Source organism: Mandrillus leucophaeus, unplaced genomic scaffold, assembly GCF_000951045.1.
Source record: "Mandrillus leucophaeus isolate KB7577 unplaced genomic scaffold, Mleu.le_1.0 Scaffold1971, whole genome shotgun sequence".
NCBI lineage: Eukaryota > Metazoa > Chordata > Mammalia > Primates > Cercopithecidae > Mandrillus > Mandrillus leucophaeus.
In genome coordinates, this window is record NW_012102000.1 from 31,924 (window position 1) to 32,351 (window position 428).

A 428-nucleotide genomic window follows, 5' to 3' on the forward strand; every position below is an offset into this window, starting at 1 on the left:
TCATTGATTTTTGAAGGGTTTTTTGTATCTCTATCTCCTTCAGTTCTACTCTGTTCTTAGTTATTTCTTACTTTCTGCTACCTTTGGAATTTGTTTGCTCTTGCTTCTCTAGTTCATTAAATTGTGATGTTAGGGTGTCAATTTTAGGTCTTTCCTGCTTTCTCTTATGGGAATTTAGTGCTATAAATTTCCCTCTACACATTGCTTAAATGTGGCCCAGAGATTCTGATATGTTGTGTCTTTGTTCTCATTGGTTTCAAAGAACATCTTTATTTCTGCCTTCATTTTGTTATGTACCCAGTAGTCACTCAGGGGCAGGTTGTTCAGTTTCCATGTAGTTGTGTGATTTTGAGTGAGTTTCTTAATCCTGAGTTCTAATTTGATTGCACTGTGATCTGAGAGACAGTTTGTTGTGATTTCTGTTCTTT